Consider the following 18,096-nt stretch of genomic DNA (forward strand, 5'->3'; position numbering starts at 1 on the left):
TTAAGGATTCAGATGTATAAATGATTAAAAATCCAGTCATTCTTCTAGCTTTTCTGACAAGTGAGTGGAAGAGCCTGTTACTCTTGATAGGAACATTTGCATTGTTTATTCTCATAGTTAAAGGAATATTGTAAAGATCTGATGATAGATTGTGTATAGTGTAAGGACTAATTCAGATAAGGTCAGAGATGCTCATCATATATTTAATCATAGTCTGATAAATTTTGCTGTTGCAACAACATTCTCACACTATATACTAAGTTAGAGAGATGAGGGGGTGGCTTGCAAGTGTGAAGTGATAACATATCCTGATAAAATCAGGAATATCTAAAGTCTTTGTGTATAACAATCATTTAGACTGGTCACAATTAGTTTTGCAATTGACTCTTTGAATGTGTTAGAAATGTGGTTTGGGAAATGAAAAATTACAAATCAGTGATGGAAATGACTATGAGATTTTGAAGAAAGACATAAACAGAATTAAAAATGGTTTTCAGCAAGACAGGGGAGCTCATTAACATAGCACTGGCAGTCATTTAGTAAACAGCAACAGGGTAGATAGAGTATTGATGGGAAATCTCAAGGGAAAATGTTAAGAACCATAATTTTATACTATATGCCAATGGAAGTCACTTCCCTTAGTCATATGGATAGTAATAAAGGAATTCTCATCTTCAACAAGATGCAACATGAAGTGTCTGACTGACTCTTTTTTCCTGTGAATAGGATTTTAGAGTCTTGCAAATGTCCTATAGACCCAAGGGAAATAAATCAAAGACCAGTTACTCCCAGGGTTCCTTTATAACAAGACTACTTGTTGTAGTAGCTCCTGTTCTTCTTTGTAGGAGATTAGCCCTTTTCCATATGCCAAAGAGCAGATATCTGAGTAGAAAGGTAAATGAAGCACTGAGAAAGTGGAGAGAAAGTCAAGGAGTAAACCTTTCAGTATGTGCTATTCCAAAAAGGAAAAAAATGGTGAAAAAAGAATAAATGTGTCTTAGGATACAATCCTTTTTAAATTATCCTCTCCCTCAAGTACTAGCTTCCACCTAGTAGATCAATATTTTCTAAGAGAATTTCTAATATTTCTAAGTGAATTTTATTCTTTTCTATATTCTGTGTGTCACATCTTTCTGGACTATTACCTGTGTAAATGGGATTTTTTAAATTCCCTTTGTCTATTTTAAATTAATCAACCAGGAACTTGAAGTATCCCTACTTAACACTTAGTAAGTCACTAACAAAGAGTTACTTAATCATTTACAGTTAGTCCTAAAAGACAACAAGCACTCCCTGGGCAAAGCTAGGCAATTTAGAGACTTTGGTTCCTGAGATGTGATAGACCAGCCCACAGTGAAAAGAAGAAGAAACCAGAGAGATAGGAAGTAAGGCGGAGAAAAAATTGCTTATAAAAGCCAGCCAAGGGCATTCTGATTCACTTCTACTGTCTTTGTTGCTCCTGATAAGGGAAGACTTCTGCATTGGTGTCTTTGCACTGTAAGGTCTTCTGAGTTGGAGGGATTCTTCTGCCTTGGAATTCTGCACTGGAGATTGATTCTGCGCTGGTAAGACTCTTGCTGAAGAGACTACTGTAACTCCTGGTTGGAGATCAGGACCTGAGGGAGCCTATGTTGGAATTGAGGTGGATTTCTATTTATTCTCTCAACTTGGTCTGAGCTCTGGGGATGATATAGTACATGGAATTTAGGAGTTATCCCCAAAGAAGAATATATCTGAGACAAAAATGAATTGGTGAAATGAGTTACTCTATCTGAATCAATTCCTGCTGGCAGGCCAAAGTGAGGAATAATCTCTTTTAAAAGCGCCTTGGCAATAAAAGCCTCTGTGGCTTGAGCAATAGGAAATGCTTCAGGTCATATGGTCAGCTGATCTGCTATGACCAGACAAAATTTATACTGTCCAGCTTTTGGCATAGTGATAAAATGATTTTTTTACATGTTCAAAAGGACAACCACCAAAAACTTTGCTACAAAAGGAGTTCTGATTGAATGTTTGACAGATAGGATAGGCTATGGTAGTTATGCCAGGGGCTATTCATACTCTTTTAACAGAGTCTACAATGCCCTGGGTACCAAAGTGTCCATTTTTGTGAATGGATTGCCAAATTTGGTGATAAAAACTTCTAGAGAGTATAGGTTTTCCTTCAGATGATACCAATATCCCATTTGTCAATTTAGCCTTAAGTTTTTGCTTTCATTTTCCACTTCCTTTTCATAATAAGAAAAGGACAAATTTAAGTCATCACTAGTTGCCAATGTTAAAATTAACTCAGCCCCTTCTAAGGCTGCTAGCTTTGCAGAAGTCATTCCCCCTAGAGACAGGGTCAGTGTCACCTGTATGTTCAGGGTAATGCACTACAGCTAGGGCTTTAGGTAGCTAAAGGGAAGAAAGAACTTCATTAATAATTTCTGTATTTGCTATACATTTTGCAGCTGATGTTAAAAATCCCCTTTGAAGCCATAGCATACCCACTGCATGACGTATTACAAATGCATATCTAAAGTCTGTATAAATTGTTGTTTTCTTATCTTTGGCAATTATATAGACATGTTTTAGAGCTATCAGTTCTGCACCTTGAGCACTTATATTTGAGGGCAGTGAAATAAGGGGGGGGTTAAACATAAGTGTAGTAAGGGGTTAAAATGAGTCCCTCACTACAGTGGGGAAGGAGGGTAGTCAGTTAGATGTGTCAACTGACTATAGGGACCTGTCAGAGTAACATAATAACAACAGGTAAAAACACTTAGCTGGGTATAACACATAGCAGAATAAAACCAACAGTAACCAGGGAAAATAACAATGGGTACAATGGGTCAACTGAGAATCTGGAAAAGGAATTTCACAGACAAGATAGGACCATCTAAACTATTTAATGACAAATAGGGATGAGAGTGAAGGGAAGTAGGAAGAAATAATCACTTAGGTCTAGTGAGGACTGCCAGGGAAATGGAGGGATGGATATATCTAATCTGTCACTAAAACTATAGTAGATAGCCTGGGGCAAGGACTGACTGGTCAGGGGTAAGGGTATCTTACTAAGCTGTCCTTTGGCTGTTGTCCAGATGTCTTATCTTGTCCCAAGAACACAGGTAAAACAGCAAGATAAATCCAATAGGGAAGTCAGAGAGATGGAATTATCTGTAAGTCCACCATTACAGATAAAACTCTTGTCTCAATCTGAAACTTCTTGGTCTTGCTAGAAGATTTTATAGTTAATGTCCAAGGCAGAGCTCCAAAGTTCAGAGATCTCAAAACACCGTATATAGGCTCGCCAGACAGTCGCTAAAACCAACTCCCAAAGCAAACTGCCAGCTCAGATTCTCTGTGTGAAAGTCCCCTGTTGCAACATTCTAAATTTCCCTGCCAGCCTGCCATGTCTGCTTTTTGCTAACTAAGATAAATCCTACATTTTCCTATAAAAGCAGTGAAGCTGACCACACTGGCAAATTCTGAGACTATAGGGGCACCAGTGTAGCATACACCATCCTTATGAAAGAAGGAATCATCAATGAATAAAACATAGTCTGGATTGTCTAAAGGAGGGTCCAGGAGATTATCTTGAGGTTTTTCACCCATTGGTACTAAAGATTCACAAATGTGCAAAGGTTCTCCTGAAACTGGTATATCAGCAAGCAAGGTTGCAGGATTACAACTGTACAGCATTTCAAGGTAATATTTTCATTACCTAAAAAGGTTATCTCATACCTTGCAATTCTGATCAGAAAATGCCTTGTTCTATATCTTAGCAACAATGCTTTGACTTCATGTGGGCACATTATAAATATAGGGCATCCCAAGACTAAATCAGCAGATTTTGTTACTAGCAAGGCTGTGGCAGCTATGTTTCTAAGAGATGGTGGTGCTCCTAAAGACATTGGGTCCAGCTAGGCAGAATAATAAGCAACTGGGTGCTGAGTAGGTCCCAAAGTTTGAGTTAGAACACCTGAAACTACCCCTCTCTGTTCGTGTACATACAAAGTAAATGGCTTGTTGTAATCTGGGATTTCTAGAGATGGGGCAGACAGGAAAGCCTATTTAAGTTAGAAAGTGCTTACAGGTGTTCTGCCTCTAATTTAAGAGGCTCAGGGACTGAACTTTTTGTCAGTGCTATAAGCAGTTTAGTGATTTCCCCATAGTAAAAGATCCACTGCCTAAAAACCCTGTTGCTCCAAGAATTGCTCTCAATTGTTTCTTAGTGGAGGGTGCACTCAATATTTGAATATCTTCAATGGGTTTAGGGGAAATGGAACAGGAATTAGCAGTTAAAATCAACCCTAAATATTCCACTTTGGGGAGATACCACTGAATTTTTAGATTTTAGACCTTGTGGCCTCTCTTATGCAGCTCTTAAAGGAGATGTTTGCTATCTCCCTGGCACACTGTGGCATTTGGTGAGGCCAAGAGCAAATCATCTAAGTATTGAATTAAAAGGCTACTCATAAATTTAATACTATATGTATCTTAACTAAAAATTTGTGAGAACAATGTAGGCCTGTCCATAAACCTTGTGACAGCTGACACCAGGTCTACTATGAACCTCTGTAGGTAAAGGCAAATATATTCCTGGAATTCTCATGAATTTGTATTGAGAAAAATGCTGAGAACAAGTCTATTACAGTAAAGTATGTGAGTGTTAGGAATAGAGAAGATAATTATTTTGGGGTTTGGAATCACAGGATGTCTCTTTATGACATGATTATTCGCAGCCCTTAAATCTTGTACAAACGTATAGACAGTTTTCCCATTGGGCCTCATTTTGTCTTTTTTACAGGTAGGATGCATGTATTATATTCAGATTTGCATGGAATTATTGTTCCTTGCTTAAATAATGAATCTATCACTGGCATAATTCCCTGAATTGCCTCTTTTGATAGAGGATACAGTAGAATGGAAGGAGGTGGACCAGCTTTTGTCCTAATTTGAACAGGAATAGCTGATTTGAGTAGACTAACATCAGAAAATGATATGGCCTAGAGAGACTCAGATATATCAACTGGGATTTCAAAAACAGGAGGACCCTTCATCTCCTGACTGTCTGAAAGAAGTACAGGGAACAAATTTAAGGATTCTTCAGGCAATTGTAGTGACAGAGCCATCTGGAGAGCAAGTTATTGTGGCTCTAAGCTTGCATAAAAGATCTCTCCCTAGCAAATTTATAGGGAAGTTAGGCATTAGAAGGAAAGTATATTCTACTAATAAGGGTCCCACTGACATCATTGAAGAGGAAAGCTTTGGGACCTTTAGGGGTGGCCCTGAAACCCCAACTACATTTCATGAGCCAATGGAATCATATTCAAAACCAGATGTACTCATCAATACTGATCTAGAGGCTCCTGTGTCCAAGAGGCAATCATAATACATATTTTCAACTTTCAGGATTACATGAGGTTCATAATATTGAGCAGAGGGGAGTGGATAGGGATAACTGGCATTAAAACATCAGGGTCTGGGAAATCAAAGGTTTCACTCTTTGATTCCAGTGTCCTTACCCTACTGCTTACACTTTCATAAAGATCTTTGGGTATTACCCTGGGATCCCCCATGCTGAGGGGAATTTTCACCCTGATTATAGCATGGATGAGTCCCACTTTGGATATATTGTTGTTGGGCCATTTGGTGTGAGTTATCTTTTGTCTCATTTGGATTATTTCTATAATTGTTATTGTTTATAAAGTTATTACTTCTAATTGCTTGATTCCACTTCTTACAATTCATCATTATGTGACCCCTTTTTGCTTAGAAGTGATATGTAAATGATTGATTTTGGATTCCTGCAAAGGAGCAATGACCACTGCTTGCCCTGATTTTTCTTTTTCAAATCTTTCAGTTAAAGCTTTAATTTCTTTCCTTAATGTCTCTACTAATTCATTTGTCTCATCAGTTTTCTGTTCATGGCCTTTAGATACAGAAACCGAGACTCTCCTCAATTCCTCAAGGTCCATATTAGACCAGTTTGGTCAGTTTGTCTTGAAATAATCTTTGACCATTTTGCAAGAATTATTTACAAACTATCTCCTAATTTTCCTGACATCCTTCTTCTTGGAAAGGTCTTGATCTATGTATCTACCTCCCAGCTCAATAAGACCATCCATAAACTGGGAGGCAGTATCATCCTCTGATTGCTTAAGACTCTCAAACTTGCTCCATGTACTACTTTTATCAGAAAAATCTCTCATGGCTTTTAACAATGCCTTTTTAACTTTACATAGTTGTAAATAATCTTTTTCCTCATTAATATCCTATTTAGAATCTTACTCAGGCCAGTGAACTGCATTCTTTCTCCAGGTTTTATTAACAAGAAAGCCATTTTATTTTTCTCTCTTTCTGTCAAAAAGGCTTGGAGCAAGTTTTATATTGTTAAAAATAAAATTAATATAGAAAGATATATTTAATAATATTTGGGTTTTATTTAGTCATTTTGATAGTTATAGCCATGTGCCTGATAAGAACTCATTCAAATTCCCTGCCAATACCTTTGCCCACCTGGCTGCTCCTTATTAAAGAGAGTAAACCAATCAAGTTTTCCCTATTTAAGCTTCTGTTTATGTTGACCCACATCACCAAGTAAGATAGGAAGTCTGTTGAATCATGGGAAGTGTAGTTCTCAGGACCCCTAACTGTCCACAGGAAGTTTATATCATGGATCTGAATATTAAGACTAAGGACCCCAAATTTCCACTAACACAGTATGTCCACCCATGAAAGATCATATGTACAAAAAATATTGTCAAGCTTTTTAATGAATATGATAAATTCATCTTCAAAACTAGGAATATTTTGCTTGAATTTCTTAATATCTTGGGGTATAAAAGGTGTGTGGTGCCTTAAGGTCATCGCTTCTCCAACCATATTTAAGTTGGCATCTTCCTTTAAGGAGAGAAGGCCTTGAACTGAATTATTTCTGGTTCTTGTCTCTTGGCTAGATGTCTGTATTGCTACAGAGTAAGTAAGGGGAGAGGAGTAGTGGGAGGAGCTGGTGAGGGGAGAGAATGGGGTTTATCTGGAGATGGGGAGGGCTGGGGTTGGGAGAAGAGACAGGGGAGGTCTGAAAGGCCAGGAGCTGCACAAGGTAAGAGAGGAGGCATTCCACCTGAGACATAGATGGGGAAGGATCTTCCTTTTGCATCTTGAGACCAGTCAAGAATTTTTCAATGTTTTCTATTTGGGTTTGTAATGTAAGCAGCCTAGCTTTCTGTTGTTTATTCTTGAGGAGAAATAAAAAATGTGGGAAATATCCAATGAAAATAAAGACATCCAGGAATAGAAGTAAATAGAGCCAATCTGAACTTGTAAGCTTTTCCAACTCAATAAATTTCCCTCAGAACAAAAACTGTTTCTTTAAAGTTTCAAACATGCTTTGTAAGAGCATTATTCCTGAGATAAGCTCTCTGGTTTTTGATTACAGGGAAAACAAAAGACCCTTACTTGAAGGTAAAAAATTCCTTCAGGAGTTAACTAAGAGGTTTGGAAAAGTATTGTTTGTTCTCCTCCTCCCTAGAGGGAAGGACACTAGGGAGAATAAAAGGGTATTTGAATAGAAAATGCAGGCTCCAGCAGATGTTTGGGTCAGGAAAACCCAGAGGCTAATTTCCAAAATAATTTTTGCTTCAAATCCACCTGCCCCCTGTTATGCTGGGTTTTAGGGTGTAGAGCAGTGATTCCCAAAGTGGGTGCCTCCACCCCCTGTTGGGTGCTGCAGAGATCCAGGGGGGTGGTGATGGCCACAGGTGCATTTATCTTTCCTATTATTTACTATTAAAATAAAAAAAATAATTTCCAGGGGTGCTAAGTAATATTTTTTCTGGAAAGGGGGTGGTAGGCCAAAAAAGTTTGGGAACCACTGGTGTAGAGGGTGGCACAGGAGACCCCAGTGCATAAATCCCTCAGTTTTTACCCTCTCAGAAAGGAGACTAGGATCAGCTTAAAAACTGGCTTGGAAGCTAGAAGGGGTGGGGTGGAGCTTGAAATAATAAAGTATACTGAGGTATATATGAACTCTCAGTATCCCTCAGTGAAGTAAGGCTGATGGCCACCCTCACTGGGACCAGTACACAATCAGGCCTCCAAGACAATGTTGTTAACAGGTAAAAAAGGATTTATTGATAATAAACAAAGGATAAGAAAGGGAGGATTAAAGAACAGGGTTTTCCTAGCTCTAAGAAGACTCATTGGCTTCCCCCTTCTAAATTTCTCTCACAGGAAATTCTTTGTTTTCTTGAAGCTCCCTAAGCTCTTACCTATCTCTGGCTAAGATCCCCAAACCTCACTGTCTACACCTGAATCTAATTAATCCTCCCAGTTAGTTTACATGATGAAACAGTCTTTAGATGGCCAAGGAAAGAACTCTTGGTGACTGAGTTCAACCTAGCTAGGCCAGGTCCTGAGTTTGGCCTCAGGCCCCACCAATACTGTCTTTGGATTAGATCAGGCTATTTGTAATGTCAAGTTGGAAGATCTTGAACCCCTGAAACTACATTACCCAAAGTCCCTTTCAGTAGTACCCACAATTCCTTTTGCCTCGCGTATATGTGAGTGGGTTTCGTGGTCTGTATTTAATTTGGGTTGGTTCTGCCTCTTGTTCTCTCGCTTGCACGTGGACTGTGTGGTGAGCAGTGCTGGTGGGGTAAGCCTCTTCGGGCTGAGTCCAAAAGCTTCCCTGCTTTCCTCTAGCTCTCTAATTTATATTAATAAATCCTTATAAATATCATGCTTTGTAGGCATTGAATATTAATTTTAAAATCTACAGTTATATGGATGTTCTTCAACTTAATCTTCTTAGTAAAGAAAGGTACTTCCCAGAAGGTATAAACACTTCACTTCAACTTCACTGTAGTTTTTATCACAACAGGAACAACAGAGATCAGATATCTTCTCTCCTCTCATCTCCAGGGGCAGGAAGCGACAGACCTTCACTTCAGTTGGTGCTTTCTTCAAATCCTCCCTCTGGATTACAGAATCCACTCTCATCAAGTTCCTAGCATGTGGCCAGACCAACTTTTGCAAAACCAACTTCTTACTTATATTTCAGCCTATTTCTCTCTCTTTCCTTTCATAGGCTGGTCAGCCATGATCAGATGCAGGGGGGAAGTACTGGCCTCTCAGCTAGGGGAATTATATACATTACCTCCTCCATGAAGACTCAACTTGGAGACAGTTGTGGGAGGAGGCTGAGGAGCAATTATTCAGGAGCATGCAGGGCAGCTGCCTCTCTGCCCATAGGGCCTCACCACCTAGAGAAATCACTATCTTTTATTCAAAGATTATCTCAGCAAAAAATTGAGAATAGTTGGGAGGGAACCAGAAAAGCTTCTTAAAGTAAATCGATAAACACTTATTAAGCACCAACTATAGGCCAGGCACCATGCTAAGTTTGGGGTATACAAAAAGAGACAAAGGCAATGCTTCCCTCAAGAAACTCACAAACTAATGGATGAAACAAGCAAATAAATATGTGCAAACAAGCTACATATATATATATATAAACATATATGTCAAAATATGTATATACACATATATATATCAAAGAGGAAATAATTAAGAGAAATGAGGCACTAAGACTAAGAAGGGTTAAGAAAATTGGCCTGTAAAAGATTGTATTTTAGTTGGAATTTCAGGAATACAGGGAAACCAAGAGATGGAGCTGGGAAGGGAAAACATTTCAGTAAGCCAGAGAAAATGCTTAAAAATGAGAGATAGATGGAAAATGAGAGAATGTCCTTTGATTATGGAATGGCTGAACAAATTGTGGTATCTTTCGGTGATGGAATGCTATTGTGCTCAAAGGAATAATGAACTGGAGGAATTCCATGTGGACTAGAATGACTCCAGGAATTGATGCAGAGTGAAAAGAGCAGATCCAGGAGAACATTGTGGTACAATCAAACATAATGGACTTCTCTACCAGCAGCAATGCAAGGATCCAGAGCAAGGCTGAGGGACTTATGAGAAAGAAAACTAGCCACATTCAGAGGAAGAACTGTAGGAGTAGAATCACAGAAGAAAAACTGCTTGAACACATAGGCTGATGGGGATATTATTGGGGATATACACACTAAATGATAACTCTAGTCCAACTATCAATTATATGGAATTAGGTCTTGATCAATGATACATGTAAAACACAGTGGAATTGTATGTCAGCTAAGGGGGGGTTAGGTAGGTTTGGGGGACAGGGAAAGAACATGAAATATGTAATTATGGGAAAATATTCAAAATAAAAATTTAAAAAAAATTTAAAAATGGGAGATAGAAAGATTTGTTTGTGAAACAGGCAAGAGACCATTGTCACTGGATTGAAAGGTACATGGTGGATAGTAAGGTATAAGAGGACTAGAAAGGTAGGATAAGGATAAGTTATGAAGAGCTTTGAATGCTAAATAGGATTTTAAATGGTAGGAGGATTGGAGGAATGGGAGAAAGGAGAGAGGAAGGTAGAGGAAGGGAAATGAAGGTAGTGGTCCCCAGCCCTGGCAGGGGGAAATCAATCAGAGCCCTATAGCACTCAAATAAAAGATCTGAGAGCAACTTTAGGTTTTAGAATAGCTAGTTTTCATTTAGATTAAGAAAGGAAAGGTCTAGGGAAAACTAGAAGGTATGAAGAAAGGGAAAAAGGTGCCAAGAGAGCTCTCCAGGATATAGAGCAGAGCTTCCAGGGTTGAGAGAGCTGCTTCCAGGGTGGAAAGAGAGAAAAGGCTCCAAACTTTCTCTTTTATACTTTCCCTGACACCTCCCACAAAGGAAGTGGGAGTTGTCAGGGGAAGATATAGCAGAGAAAGTCCTGGGAGTTGTAGACTTCCAGGGCTTACAACAATCTCAAATGGCACAGAATCCATGTATGAAGTGATAAAGGCCATCCCTAGAGTAGTGGCATTGTTAGAAGAGAAAAAGAGGTATATTCGATATTGTTGAAAAAATGTAGTCAAGATGACTTAACAGTAGTTGTTTTTTTTTTTTAAGAAGGGTGTGAGATAGTGAGCAGTCAAAGTAAACATATATGTTGTGAGCCTAAAGAGTGGGATAGTGATTTTTAACTTTGCTCTAATAGCCATGTTAGGGATTGGCAAGGTGATAAGGGGAAATAACAAGTTTAGTTTTAGACATGTAGTATTTAAGATGTCTAATGGACATTTAGTTCTAGATGGACAAAATGCAGTTGGTCAGTGGCAGCTAGGTGATAAACTGGATAGAGTCAAACCTGGAAATGAGAGGTCCTTGATTAAAATCTAGACTCAGACACTTCCTAGCTATATGATCCTGGGCAAGTCACTTAACTTGCCTAGCCCTTACTACTCTTTTGCTTTGGAAGTAATGCTTATTAATGCTTATAAGACAGAAGGTAACATTTTAAAAACATCAATTAGAGAGGTATGATTGAAGGTTAACAGACTGATTGGGTAGAATAGGTAGATTTGAGAATCATTAACCTGCTGAGACCACAAACTGAAGTATTACAGAAGTAGAGAATAGTGCCCAGGATTGAATCTTTTGGGACATGAATTATTAGAGGGCATGATGTCAATGAGGATCCTGCAGAAGAGACATACTTCTCTTAACTCTGAGGAGGTAGAAGGGTTAGCCTTGGTAAAGTGATATTTGAGCTAAGTCTTAAAAGAAGTCATGAAAGCCAAGGGGTGGAGGGGAAGGTATAGAGTGTTGCAATTATATGGGCCACCAGTGAAAATGTCCAGAAGAAGATTGATGGAATTGCCATATGAGAGGGATAGAAAGAAGTCCAACATCTAGATGGGAGAAAAATATAGGACTAGAAAGGTAAGAAGAACATTATGGTAAAAATAGAAGATTTTATATTTTATCCTGGAGGCAACAAGAATCCATTGAAATTTATTATATATAAAGGTGAAATGATCAGAATTTAAGCTTAAGAAGACCATTTTGGATGCTGAGTCTCAAATGGAATAATGTGACAGGATAATGAGTCAGGAAGACTTCATTTCTTTTTAGAAAGAGAAGGGATAGATAAAAGGGTATCCACTGTCATAGAATGAACTCAGGGAGTCTGAATGCAGATTGAATCATATCCAAATATGACTGTTATGTCTATATCCGAAAGAAATTAATGATAGGGGAAAAGGACCTACTTGTACAAAATATTTATAGAAGCTATTTTTGTGATGGCAAAGAACTGGAAACTGAAGAGATGTTCATTAATTGGGGATTGGTTGAACATGTTTGTATATAATTGTAATGGAATCCTATTGTGTCATAAGAAAATGTTATGTGAAAGGAAATTCTTGGTTCTCTTTGCCTAATTAGAGTTAAAACTTTGGTTAACAATAGCTTAAGTAACTTTACTTAGTACCTCACTAGATTGAGGACAGGATTAACTCTCCTTTGTCTACTTTTAAATTAATCTACAAAAGCCAATACACCCATAGTTAACCCTAAAGTAAGGGAAACTCTTACTGCAGGAGTTTACACCTACAAAAAGAAGAAACTTCTACTTAACCTTAAATAGGGGGAAGTCTGCAACTCATATGCTAAACTGGGTGACAACTCAGAAATTTGTGAATCCTAGGAGGAGGCATTACCCCTGGGCAGGGTTGGACAATTTTGAAACTGTGATTGGCTCCTGTGAAGAGGGGCAGGGCAGGAAACCACCATAAAAGCCACAAAATCCTTAGAATGAGGCAGTCTCATGAAGTTGAGTGTCATGGAGAGTGTCTCCTGTAGATAGTCTTCAAAGGAATTTCACTGGAGACTTGGCATAAATGGTGGCTTCAATTTAGATTCTGACTCCTGGACTACTTTGTTGGGTGAGTGAAAAGGGCTGACTCCTTTCCTGGTTTCCTAAGAGACTAGCTTCCATCTTGGATGAGGCCTTGTAGTTACTCCCTACTGGCCCTCCTGGCTGAAGACTAGTATAGGTATTTTCTCTAATCTCTCTCATATTAGTTTCCCCTCTAATTTGGTAAATAAACTTCTGATTTGAGACATAATAACTTTGGCGACCATGTTATTTCATATAATTTAAGTCCAACCACTAAATTTAACCTTTACAACTAACAAGATGATCCCCCCAAATTCCCTAGAAAGCCTTATATTATGCGATGCTAAGTGAAGTGAGCATAATCATAAGGATGTTGTACACATGGCAACTATTATGAACAAATCAAATATCCAAGACAACTCTTGGGGACTGATGAAGAAGAAGAATGTGTTACTATTGAAAGAACAGAGACTGAGTCCAAATGCAGATTGAAATATACAATTCTTCATTTTATTTCATGCATGGATTTTTTTTTCTGTAGCATAATTGATATGCATCCTTTTTTAACAAAATGACAAACATGGAAAAATATTTTGTATAACATATGGATAACCCATATTATAATACCTACCATCTTGGAGAGAGGGGAGGGATAGAAGGAACATAAAGGACATGTATCACAAAATGTCAGAAAATGATTGTTGAAAATTGTATTAACATGTAATCTGGAAAAAATTAAAAAGAGAGGAAGGGAAATTTTTAATAAAATTATTTAATTATTCATTATTTTGGCATTTATAATCTTCAGTAGAGAATTTTTTAATGAACAGATATATGTGAGAAGGTCAGAACCAAGATGGTAACTTAGTGGCAGCCAAAGTTGAAATCACTCTGAGAATCTTTTAAAGCAACCTTTAAAAAGCACCCCAAGGAGTCATCATCTAGCTCAGTGGCACTCCTAAGGGTCAGTGACCAGAGCATCGACAGTTCAATCCTCGGACTCAGCATAGGTGTGTGGCATACAGCTCTGTGTAGAGGCCTAATTCAGCCCTGTTACCCCTTTCCTTTATTAAAGAATGTTTTTCTGACAAAAAAGCAACAAAGAAACCACCCCAAGACAGAGAGCTCTCCTGTGGAAAACTTGAAAGGTAGACCAAGAGATTTTATGCACATAGAGTATTCCCTCTACCCCTTGGGCCAGGTTCTGAGCCTGGGCATAGGTCAACATCAGGATCCTGGAATCCTGCCTACACACACACACACACACACACACAATAATGAAGTAAAGGAAGTGAATGGCATTTTAGGAAAGTAATATTTAATAGATATCTGGAGAAAATTGAATAGGGAAATAAGGAATATATCTTCTTTTCAGAAGCACATGGTACATATTTAAAAATTGACCATGTACTAGGGCATAAGAACTTCAAAACCAAAAGCACAAATAATACATGCAACCTTTTCAGATCATAATGCAATAAAAACATTATGATCAATAAGGGTTCATGTACAGATAAATTAAAAATTAATTCAAAACTAAATAATCTAATTCTTCAAAATAGATGAGTCAAAGAACAAATCATAGAAACAATCACTGATTCCCATAAAGAGAATGACAATAGGAGACAGCATATCAACATTGATGGGATATAGCCAAAGCAGTATTCAGGAGAAATTTTATATCACTGAGTGCTTATATCAATAAAATAAAGAAAAATTATACCAAGGAATTGGGCATGCAACTAAAAAACTAGAAAAATTATAAATTAAAAATCTTCAATTAAATATTAAAGTGGAAATCCTAAAGATCAAAAGATAAATTAGTAAAATTGAACTAATATATGACTAGGAGTTGGTTCTACTAAAAAATAAAATAGGTAGACTATTGGTTAATCTGTTTTGAAAAAGGAAAGGAGACAATCAAATTTCCAGTATTAAAATTTTTTAAAGGTGATTTCACTTCCAATTAAGAGGAAATTAAAGCAATCATTAGGTGATTTTTTTTGTCCAATTATATGACAATATATCTGGTAATCTAGATGAAATGGATGAATATTTACAAAAATGTAAATTCCCTAAATTAACAAAAGAGGAAACAATACTTAAGTTATTCCATCTCAGAAAAATAAATTGAACAAGCCATCAATGAACTCCCTAAGAAAAATCCACAGGACCATATGAATACACAAGTGAATTGTATCAAACATTTAAAGATTGATTAATCCTAATAGTATACAAGCTATTTAGCAAAATAAGCAAAGAAATTTATATTCCAAATGCAATTATGTAATTCCTATTAATAAGAAACCATGCTTTAGAACTTTATTATATTAAGTAGATTAAATTTCCTGTCTGTTTTGCTATTGATTAATATTTGCATTTAAATGGACTTTCAAGTGCTTTATAAGACTTTGCTTATATTAGTATCTGTTCACAAACAAAAGGTAATTCCCCGATATATTAATTCATAGTCCTCTTTTATGAATGTTTCAGTATGTAATTGCTCATAAATGTGAGGATTCTCAGGAACATTTCTTATTGGATAATAACCTTTTCTAAACTTTAGAAAAATTCAATCTAAGCTGTGCCATCTATATTTTAGCCATTAAAAACTTACTTTAGACCATTTACAATTTAAAGGTAGTATGATGCCATGGCAATTATTTTGAGAGCTTTTTAATGACATCCTTTTCCATAAATATGAATGTGTGTATCAATAAAATATAATTGTTAGATAAAAATGAGTACTTTTGTCAAAGTATCACTAATTTTTTTTCTTGGCAGCCACCTTGAAGATCATTGATTTCAATCTCCCAATCAGGGAGCAGTTGTTTTTGCAATATTACATACAAGACAGATTCATCTTCTTTTAAAATATCTCCAGTTAATTAAATTCACACTCACGTATCCTAGAATAGTCCTTTCCAGCAATGGACACTGTCATATTTTCAAAAATTCTCCCTTACATTAGACTTTATTTGATTTTTTCTCACCTCTTCTGACAATATTTTCTACATCAAATATTTATTCACTCAGTTTTTAGCACAATGCCTGGCACATGCACACTAAAAGTACTTAAATTATTTGTTTAATTGTTTTTATTTATTTAACTATTCATTAAAATGGTTTAATTGAATTATGTCACAGCTTCTAGTTTGGTCTTCTGAAGCAATATGACTCTATTTGCTCTATGGTAGAATTATCTACCATCAATTTTCCTGCAACCAATTTTGGGGACATGATATTTCAACCCTAGTTCTCTTCTCCAGGGTAAAACTGTTCATATGATAAAGATCCATTCAGATTTGGCTCCAAGGGATGTTATGATGGACCAGAGCTTTTGAAAAATTAGACTAGATAGAACATTGCTCTTATCTAGTCTAAATCATTTTATTTTAGAGTGGAGGAAACTGAGTCACAAAGTGATTAAATTGTGAGGAATATAATGACTATCAAGTTCCACTGATTTTTATCTTATTCTACAGAGAGAAGTAATAAGAAACTATTAAATGGGAAGTAGTGATACAATACTGGGGAAAATTCACATGTCTCTGGACTGAGGGCTCCCACAGAGAACTGGGATACAGATGTTGAACACCATTGAAGTATCTATCTATCTATCTATCTATCTATCTATCTATCTATCTATCTATCTATCTATATCTATCTATCTATCTATCTATCTATCTATCTATCTATCTATCTAATCTATAATTTCTAGTTTGATTGGAGTAAATTCCTGAAAGACTGGAATTTGAGCTAAATGGTTTCTTTCCTAAGGAGGGAATAAACTAAACAGTTTCTTAAATAAAATGATATTATTCTCTTCCTTCTTTCTAACCATCCGACTATTCAAAATAGACTATTGTGCTTCACAGTGGATTAAGAAATAAACCTATCCTCAAGTTACTTACAGTATAATTGGAGTCATAAGGCATGCAAACAAAAAGTTCGCTACAAGACATTAAGAAATACACATGGGGGCAGCTCAGTGGCTCAGTGGATTGAGAGCCAGAGCTAGAAACAAGAGGTCCTAGGTTCAAACCTGGTCTCAGACACTTCCTATCTGTGTGATCCTGGGCAAGTTAATTAACCCCCATTGCCTAGCCCTCACCCTTCTTTTGCCTTAGAACCAATAAACAGTAGTGATTCTAAGACAAAAGGTAAGGGTTTTAAAAATACGTACTTGGTAAATAATGGTTATTCACTTATTCTTAGAATCTTGATCCTTGAAAAGCCATTGAGTGATTGGTTATTGGTGACATTTGCCCAGATTTATAAGAAGTCTTTTAAGTTCAAGTATTCTTAATTTAAAGGGGAAAAGTATATTGTACAAGAAAGTACAGTAATTAACAAATAAAACATAAATGTTAATAGAATAAATGCAGTAATGGTAATAGCTTTCATTTATATAACACTTTAAGATGTTCAGAAAACTTTACATATCTCAATTGTTCTTCAACAACCATGTGAAGTAGATATTATTATCCATGTTTTATATATGAAACAACTGAAGTAGAGAGGATAAGTGACTAAGCCAAATTTGTATTACTGATTTCATACTGTATACATATAAATATAAATACTCTAATCATATAAATATAAATATTGGGCCTAATTTGGCCAAACAATATCAGGCCACACTCATAGTATTTGATAGCTGGAAGAAATTTTATTTGGTATTTGGTATTTGGTAAACGTATTATCTCTGAATGGATTTGTTCTTTGCGATAGTTAGAAAACTGTCATTTCCCTGTTAGACACATCAGTGAATGAGAAACCATGAGATAATTCATCCCATTTTTCAACAGTTCAAATGGATAGACAATTCTTTCTTATTCTCTTATGTTAAAGTGAAATGTATTACACCATGTTTTTTCCTTGTATGTCCTAGGTCTCCCTTCTGTAGCCAGAGTAAGTGACAATGCTCCAAAAGTTTGTGACCCTCTAATATAGTTAAAATTTTCTCTCGTAGTTTCTTTTCTTTTATCTAAGTTAAATATTCTTAGTTTATTTAATTATTTCTTGTGACCTTAAGTATTTTCTTTGAACCCTATGCATTTTCTTCTTCTTATGTCTTTAATTATTTAGTTGTATGGCCTTGGGCAAGTTGTTTCACCTTTTAGAGACTTAGTTTCCACATTTATAAAATGAAGGACTTGCCTAGGATTGTATCTAGGGTCACTTTAAGTGCTAGATTCATGGAACTATAATCCTTTGAAATGTCTTGCTGAAATTCACAATGATCTTCTGAGTGAGAATGAATTAGAACATTAGAATTGGAAACAATTCAGCATCATCAAAGGCTGAGAAGATAGAATGGTAAATAAGTGATAGATTATGAGTCT

The sequence above is a fragment of the Gracilinanus agilis genome, chromosome 2 (genome assembly GCF_016433145.1).
Source record: "Gracilinanus agilis isolate LMUSP501 chromosome 2, AgileGrace, whole genome shotgun sequence".
Classification (NCBI taxonomy): Eukaryota; Metazoa; Chordata; class Mammalia; order Didelphimorphia; family Didelphidae; genus Gracilinanus; species Gracilinanus agilis.